This window comes from Nannospalax galili, unplaced genomic scaffold (assembly GCF_000622305.1).
Source record: "Nannospalax galili isolate Female #2095 unplaced genomic scaffold, S.galili_v1.0 scaffold537, whole genome shotgun sequence".
Taxonomy (NCBI): Eukaryota; Metazoa; Chordata; class Mammalia; order Rodentia; family Spalacidae; genus Nannospalax; species Nannospalax galili.
In genome coordinates this window covers 1,767,086-1,775,322 of record NW_008339916.1, presented here as the reverse complement: position 1 = coordinate 1,775,322, position 8,237 = coordinate 1,767,086, and the positions used below count along the sequence as shown (strand labels likewise).

The 8,237-nt window shown below is 35.7% G+C and overlaps 1 pseudogene; it reads left to right on the top strand.

Annotated features, from left to right (window-relative positions):
• The first annotated feature begins 5,508 nt into the window (after positions 1-5,508).
• On the top strand, positions 5,509-5,748 carry LOC103735387 (annotated as a pseudogene).
• The last annotated feature ends 2,489 nt before the right edge of the window (positions 5,749-8,237 follow it).

The window sequence follows — 8,237 nt, the reverse complement described above, 5'->3', positions numbered from 1 at the left end:
TTGAAATAATGGACATAATCTGGCTCATAACATATGTTATGATAATCAGAAACTGGAAAGAGGACAACAAACAATAAAAAGAGAGAAAACCGAGGAAGGTTATTGTAAGGAGAGTCACATGAAGGAAAGACACATAATCAGGTTTCTGCTAATTGTGTAAACTCCTAAATCCTAAAAGAAAAGAGTGCGGATCTGGGAATGATAGAGATCATTGGTGATCTAGAGATATGCTTTGATTTTTCTCTAGCAACACAGAACTGGCAAGGTCAGAAAGAATATGAGAAACTGGTAAGGACAGAAAAATGTATAAAGGTGCTGAGGGAGCATGTAAGGGAGTGATTTTAATGATGCACATTATAAAAAATAAGTGAGAAGGGGCTGGAGGGATGGCTCAGAGGTGAGGAGTACTGACTGCTCTTGCAGAGAACCGGAGTTTGATTCCCAACACCTGCCTGGTGGCTAACAATGATCTGGAACTATAGTTCCCGGGAATCTGAAGCCCTCTTCTGACCTCCATGGGCATTGCACAACATGGGTGCACTTAGATACATGCAGGCTGTACAGTCATGTACAGAAAATAAAAATAATAGATAAAATATTTTGAAAAAATAAGTAACGATAAAAATTAAGTTGAAAATGAAAAGAAAAAAAAGTATGATCTTGTCAATATAGGAAGGCCTACTGAGACAAATTCATTGATGGTAGGTATACTAAGAATAAGTTAGAAGGACAGGTAATATAATCGAAAAAGTGGCTATCTGAAATGGAAATTTGCCCTGTGATGTTATGATTGTTAGTGAAAGGATCTGAAGTGTGGCCAAGGTAGTGAGTACATAGGATATGGTAGAAAGAAATGTAATGGATATACATTTTTATATGAAAGATATACATAGGATGCAGTAGAAGGAAATATAATGGATATACATTTTTGTATGAAAGACATACATTGCACAATGAAAACTCTGACAGAAATGAAAGGTGCAAAAGCAGAAATGTATGGGAATTATAAAATGCTGTGTCCCTGATGGCTTTTAAAGAAGAAATTTCCTCCTCACATTTACAAACACAAGATAGCTCCTGGCCCATTTTCTAGATGAGAGACCTCCGCCTGGCTTGCAGACGGCCATGTTCTCAGCATACATTCATGTGGCAGGGAAGCCTCTTGTTCTATGGAGACTATTTGCATCATTGAAAAAAGGATCCACTTTGATAACACCCTGAAAACCTAATTAAGTTTAAAGACTTAACCTTCAAATATCATCAAACTAAGGGTTTAGGCTTCAGCATCCAAAGTGGAGAGGGAGATACAAATATATAGTCCACATTACCAAGTGTTAAAATATGCAGAATATTAAAAAAAGTGATCGAACACAGGAAAATCAATGACCATTTGGGACAATCTGTACATAAGTCTGTACCATGAGCAGAAAGCCATCCTTCACTGATACCAGGATGATGAAGGTAATTTTGAAACAGATGATGAGATTTTTAATAAGGATTTTGAATTCTACATGTCACAGTACATATTGTTATTTTCATTTGCCAGGATCTTAAAAGTTCAGGTTTCTGGAATAAAAAGATTTCAATGCTGTCATGAGGGTTTTACATAGATTTTTTTTTAAAAAACAAAACTAGTTATTGAAAACACAGAGCATATTAGGTACTAAAATCAAGTATTTCTGAAAGCAAAGGAGCCAGTCTGTAAAACACATTTAGTAAATGAAAATTATTTCTTAACTCTTAATAGCTCCAATCAAATAAATTTTTTCCAGAATGGAGAATATTTTAATCATTAAAAACTACCCTTAAACAGTTTTAATAAAATACAATGCTTTATGGATATTTTAGGAATCATGTATTCACTACTTAAAATACTAAGCTACTTGGTATTATGTGTTAACCCCATAATTATATGCTTATAACCACAGAAACATAAATATAATAACAGTAGATTTATATCTGTAAATAATAGCCCACATTCTGTACTGTCTAAAATAACTGAAAATTATGTGTCTTTAAAACAGAAACTTTAATATTACAAAAGACATAGAAACCCTTAGATAAAAAATAGTCATTCCCAGATTTTAATGCATTTTTAAATCATTTCCATGGGAACCAATATTTGGCACAAGGGCCACTTTTAGGAAAAAACAGTTAAAGGCAACTTCTATCAAGCCAGATGGTTAATTTGTAATAGGGGAATATAACAAGGAGGAACTGGGTTATATAACCCTTAAAATTCTTGATAATGAATTCAAGTGGACTAAATCACTGGGCTTCCTTCCAATTCTCTGTCAAAGCTACTGTCTACAGCAATAACATTATCAACCACGAGAGGAAACACCACTAATTGTGAAATGTTAAAAACAGTAATACTGTAATTTTGAACAATAAGTGCAAATATTCAAGCCTGATCAGGATAATATGTGACAGAAATCCTGTAGTTATTTAGATGAAGGTATGTAAAGTGAAATAGCAAGGCAGAAGAAAGTGTACTGGCTTAAGATCCCAGAATAATTAGAATAAAGATAATTATCCAGATTAACTGTCAGTACAGTTTCAAGTAAGTATTGTACAATGTCGCTTTCCATGGTCTAGAACTAAAGCATTCTCTGATTGTAGTAGTAGAGAAACTCCAGAGATTTTGTGAATTACACTGGGTCATGGCAATTTATTACACACTGTTGGGACATTAGTCCCTGAAGTAAGACTGAAAATAACCAGTCCAATGAGATTTTTTTGGGATCCCTACTACCGTCCTCCTTTGAGGAAGTCCTTGATCTTGCCCTTGGGAGAAATTTCTGAACCAACTCTACTAAGCTCTTCTACCAAGATCTTATTATGGGGTTATCAGTCCTTATGTAATCTGTAGCCATATATTGGGTCTTCACATTTAGACAGAGTTTAAACATTATTTTTTTCTTTACATGATAAAGTGAGCTCCATTCTAATATGAAGCAATATCTGTATCACAAGACACAAGCACATATGTATACAAACACCAGAAAGATTGCCATGTGGAAACCAGTCACCTGCATCTCAGGCCTCTATACTTCAAGATACAACTTAGAATTTGTGTGACATTGAGAAAAATCAGATTTTTATATTTCAAACACTCATGGGCTTTAAATGGGATTCATGATGACTGTCTCCAAACTATATTATTAATAGAATTAATCTTAACACCAGGACCAATTTCAAAAGAATGAATGCATTGCCTGAAAGGCTTCATTAACTCATATTTCCTTCTTTTTTGTTTTCTCATTCACTGTTATTTATTGGTTTTATTAAGCTAGTGTAGCAATAATCATATTTCATTTAAGCACTCAAAGAAAGGGAGATAAGGTTTAATGTGCAAAACAAATTTAACGTTTGACAGCGAAACATACAATATTTTGCAGAAAATACATTTTGAGAAATATTTTAAACATAAAAATGGAAATTTAACATTTATGACTCAATTTTGCTTACTTCAATCACATTTTGAAGAATATAAACTGTGTTTTCCTTTTCATTACTAATAAAATAATACACAAAAATCATCAGAATACTCATTTTCCTGCCTGGATCACATTGTAATATAAAGAAAAAGTAAAGTGTTTATCAGTTCTATAACCAGGAATGATAGTAAAAATTATAGATTTTTGTAAATACTAATTTTAAGGAATACTTGAAGGCCTCCCTACACTCATTCAGACTTTCAACAAGTTTCTCACTGTGATTGTTTAGAAATGCACCAGAACTGGCCCAAATACCACTGCTTATTCATTAGTGCTCTCAGTGGACTTTGCTACAGAGTTCCAGTACAGCAGGCATTGCTCTGTACCTCCAGCCATAATATAATGGAGAAAGCTGTTCTGATAGACTCTTCTTAGAAAAAAAGGAATAAATCACATAAAGGTGGCTGCTAAATACTACAAGAAAGAAACTTGGACTTCAGAACATTGTCTGATGCATACAGACAGTAGGGAATGAAGACAACAATTGGTCGTGAATTTCACATGCGTTTGTATTTGGCTGTACAAAGTGAAACATTAGTACTTCTTTAAATCGAGAATAGCAAAAATGAAGGAAATAATTTGCCCCCAAATGGATTTTACCACTTTTATTGTGTGTCTGCTCACTTGAGGTATATATAGTGTCAGGATTTCAAATGGCAGGTTGCTAACTCTGTTCCAGAAAGCCAGGGGCAGAGATGCATGCAACAGGAAAAGGAGCCCACCCCAGGTGCCTCTAAATGGTCATTCTTGTTTTATCTTAGCTTTCTTATTATTCTCCCAATCATGCACAAGAGAAACTTTAATTTTTTTGGTTGTTTTTTTTTTTTTGTTTGTTTGTTTGGTTGATTTTTGTTTCCTTGAGGCAGGGTCTCCCTATAGCTCCAAGCAATCTGGTACTCACTATGTAGCTGGCCTCGACCTCAGATCTCAGAGAGATTCATCTGACTCAGTTTCTCAAGCACTGGATTAAAGGCATGGACCACTATATCCAACTCTGGAATCTTTACTTTTTATTGCCCAGTTTATGAGTTAGTTCCAATGCCACTACAAAAACACTCCTGGGCATATAGGAATTCCTCTCTGGAGTCTGCAAGCCTATGTGGTCCATACTCTCAAACAGCACCCTTCACTATGATCACTGATCATGAGACCTCATTTCTCCTCCTAGGGATTCAGTTGTAATACCCAATGTAAATAAGTAGAAGGTTCGCTGTTTGCCTTTTTCCTTTCTCTTAAGTAGCAATATTTACAGGAGCAGCTTCTAGAATTTAAAGGACTATTTAATGTACTTTCAATATGATTCTTACTCAAATGCAAAGTGTCACACAGGGATTAACTAGGACCTAGAACTGATTCATGGGATGGGAAGTGCTATGCCCCCCCAATTCTAATATGTCACATTAGCCTGGAGTTCACATGAAATGTAAGTGTTGGTTGGACCAATGAACTAGCGATATACATTGAAAGAAGTGATTATAATCTGGATAGATGTAAAGGTAGAATAAGCAAGATTTATAATCCATTAATGAGGTATATTAGAAAAATGAGAGTCTTGAATAAGCCCCATATTTATGGTTTGAACTACTAGAAATTTGACTTGACATTTGTTGAGAAACATAAAAAAAATGTTAGTGGCATATTTATTGATTGAATGGATGTTGTGTTAAGTGTTAGCTGCCCATAATGTATTCATTTTCTGTGAGAATTAATGTTTTAAAAGACCAAACCTAAGGGGCAGCAGCGTTACAATGGAAGTTTGAAGGTAAGTCAAAGGTGCATTTTAAGTGATCAAGAAAGAACATCCAATCACATAAGAAAATTATGAGGCATTTGGGGTCACATATAAACACAGTATGTCTCAAAATTTTGAAAAAGGAGACACTGGGGTGTTCTCTGTGAAGCTTCCGGCTCAGGCAGCAGGTGGCCAGCCTCCATGTCAGCTGTCAGCACTTGCGGAGAGGTGGGAAAGCGAGTGATGGTTGTACTGCTGTGGTCCTTCCTCCTGAAGATGCATCCTGACTTATCACCACACTTGCACACTGAAGAATGCAACTCCTTGATTGACTTGCATAAGGAATGGCACAAAAGTCACAGCATTCTGAAAATTTTTGGTCATTGCAATGGTCTTGATCGGGAGATGAAGAGATGCTTGAAGAATGAGTACAAGGAAAAGAGAGCCAGGATCAGGGAGCATGGTGACACAGTGCGAGAGAGGCTTTTCGATCTTCCAGAAGAACCTGAAAATTAGGTTATTTCTTCACTGAGAGAAGCTCCTCAGGAATGTTGGCCGATAGCTCCAAGAATCCTTTCTGTTGGTCTCAACGATCCTTTCAGTGAAAATTGATCCATGGAAAACTGAAAATGGGGAGATGTGGTAAACTGGATTTCAGTACTTACTGAGCAAAGGCCTCGAGTCCTGCCAGCTGTCCCAGCAACCCGACTTCCTCTGTGCTACCTCGCAATGTCTACATCCATTTAATGTTGGCTTACCTCCTTCAATAAAGTAATTTGATATTGATAGAAAAAAAGAGAGACTTTAACTGATGTAATTTTGCTCTTAGCTCAAGCAAAATGTAGTTGAGTAATTATTGCTGATTTGAGATGTGATTGCTGGTGATTTTGTGATGGAAAAGTTTTGGCAAAGTGGTAGGAGTAAGGACCTGATTGGAGTGGCCCTGAGGAAATTTGAGTGATGAAGACATACTGAGAAAAAATAATTCTTCCAAAGTTTGTTGCAAAGCATAGAAATAAAGCAAGATGCTAATTGCAAGGAGATTTAGAAAAGTACTTAATTTGTTTATTTGATTATATACTATACTGGAAGAAATGTTAAAGGATTCCTATATTCCTATGAATGGGTCTATACGAAATGAAGTATGTATGATGGACTAGAATGAATAATCTCTTGAATTACCTTGATGAACAACTCAAAGGCAGCTTTCCCTTACCTGGTACTCTAATTTTTGTTATATGCCCTTCACCTATACATGTGCACTCACACATATGTGTATATTTTCCTGTAGTCTTATAAAATAATACATTTCTCTTTGCTTTTTCAGATCACCTAAGTATTATTTGTCTTTCTTTCCTCTCCCTCTCCCTCAATATACCTCTCCCTCCTCCCTCATTAGTTAAAGTAACCACAATTTCCCCCATTTCCCCATTAACAATGCTGGGCTTCTCTTTCTCCAAAATTCATGCTAGGTCTTCTCCTCTCCTCCTATGTTTCTTTCTATTTTTCTGACTCCTGTGATTATGGTAGGTAATATTTTTCCCAGTTAATTATTTATTTAATAACCACATACTTAGAAGAAGCATTTCATTACAACAGCATTGACATATTCAATAACAATTTTCTGAGCTAAGATGTATCTCTTTCAAAATTGGCTGTAAAATTTTAGGTTACAGTTGATTTATTACAGTTATACCATGTTGTACTCAGCATAAACCCTATAAGACATAAAATTAAATGAGGTTTTAACCTTTAAAAAAGATCTCCATTATATTATTAAAATACACAGCATCATACAAAAAAATTCGTTTTCCTAGTCACAGTCGGTTACTTTCTGAGCTTCTTAGCATCTGAGCATGGATATAAAGTCATCAGGTAGATTTCAATGGTAATGTTTTTCACATCTACTAATTATTATTATTTTTTAATCATTATTTTTAAATTTTTAATAATTACATGATTAGAAGAAGCATTTCACTACAGATTTTACTCATTCAGTAACACACTCCAGAGCAAGAGTACATCACTTTCACAAGTGGGTACAAATTTCTAGGTTCACAGTTGAGTTAATACAATTATACAATATTGAATTCAGTATAAGCCCTGTAAGACATAAAATTGAATGAGTTATTAACCTTTAAAAAAGATCTCCATTTCATTTTAGAATATATTGTTCCCTGAAGAAAGACTCATTGCTTTTGCTACTAACACTGAGATGTTGACGTGTGCATCTCTAATCTGTATGCATCTGATTATTATGAGTCATAATCAATTGCACTTGGACCCTTGGCGCCTGTGTGCTCTTGGATCCTTGGCGCCTATAAAGGCATCGGGTAGATTTCAGTGGTAATGTTTATCACCTCTCCTAATTAGATTGACATAAATTTCCATGCTTCCTCCTCAAATATAATACAGTTTTTTAAATGTGTTGATTTTTTTTTTGTGTGTGTGTGTATCACACAGAACATGCCAAACCATCTTATTCAACTATACACCCACTTCCCAGTTGGGACCCTCCCATAGCCTCCCTCCCCCCACCAGAGCCCTTATATTCTGATATCCCTGATATCTGCTGTGTTGTTGGCACCACAGCAATTCCCCACTACTTGCCGTTCTGTTGAATCGAGTCAGCTTATCTAGAGGTCTGTTTTAGGAGGGTCAGTACTCTTAGATAAGATTAGGGTCTGCTGTTCATTTTCCCAGTTCTATGCTGGGTTACTATCTGGAAGTCCCTTGGGGCACCCTGACCAACAACTCAAAAGAAGGTATCTCCTATCTGGTATTTTTGCTTGTTATGCATCCTTTAGCTATGCATATGGACTCTTAAGAAATTATATTGACCCCTTTAATCTTTTGTTATACTTTCCTTTTGGATGTTAAGGGCCATAAACTTGACCCTGATAAACCAATTTATTTTTACTCTTAAGGTTGTTTGAGGACCTGTTCCTCAGAGGTCACATGGGCTTGGGAGGAGCACCTGGCTCCTTTCTTTTACCAGTTCCACC